Source organism: Etheostoma spectabile, chromosome 16, assembly GCF_008692095.1.
Source record: "Etheostoma spectabile isolate EspeVRDwgs_2016 chromosome 16, UIUC_Espe_1.0, whole genome shotgun sequence".
NCBI classification, from domain to species: domain Eukaryota; kingdom Metazoa; phylum Chordata; class Actinopteri; order Perciformes; family Percidae; genus Etheostoma; species Etheostoma spectabile.
The window spans coordinates 11054831-11055724 of NC_045748.1; positions in this window are offsets into that span (position 1 = coordinate 11054831).

Genomic DNA, 894 nt, shown 5'->3' on the forward strand with positions numbered 1-894 from the left:
CTTTAGCCAGAATAGACCCCCCCCACCCCCACCTCCATCCCCCCTCCACCCTCTCTCACATCCACAAGTTCATTCCTCCTCATTCCTGTAATTGGCTTTGATTTCTCCTCCAAATTACATCCAATAAAATAACCTGATTTAATATCAGTGTGAGTGCTTCGACCCGTTCGAGGAATGTTGGATCACCACAATATTTGTTTAATTGTGCATGCTGTTCTGTTTTTATAGCACGAGAATGGGAGTTATTCGGATGAGGAGGAGGCACATGGCTGCATTAACAGATGTATGGATAATACACTGCAACACCTTGAATGTGAACTTGAGTCAATAATACGATGCTGCCTTTTATTATTATTGCACTTTCTTTTTTTTTTTTAAGTCTCCATGATGATATTGTTGACCTCTTTACGACACTAAACGCCTCCTGGAGACCAAGTGAACCTCTTCTAATATCCCTGATTTCCCAGTCAGCCGAACAACAAACTTTATCCAGCCTAATTCTAACCACGGCTCATTTTCAAGACCATTAGGCTTTTATGTAATTAGTGCCGACTCTATACGCCTTTATTGCAAAATACCAGAGTAAGATCAGTATAAATTAGTGGTAATTTACTAGTATTTAGGCCCAACTGTCAAGAAGGGAGGGACTTGGTATACATAATGTGTGAGCAAATTACTTCGGCGGAAAGTGGAGGGAGTTCAACATGAGCTGTGCATGCTCGCCTTTGATACAGGGACACAGTTAATATAGCCGAAAGGTTGGGAAGAAGCTGACACCACAATAGATAGATGGGCAAACACATAATGATGTTCACCGCACGTGGAGGAGGCCTTTAATTCCTGATTTTTTTTCCAATATGTCTACATCAATGAGACATAAAAAAAAAGTTATTT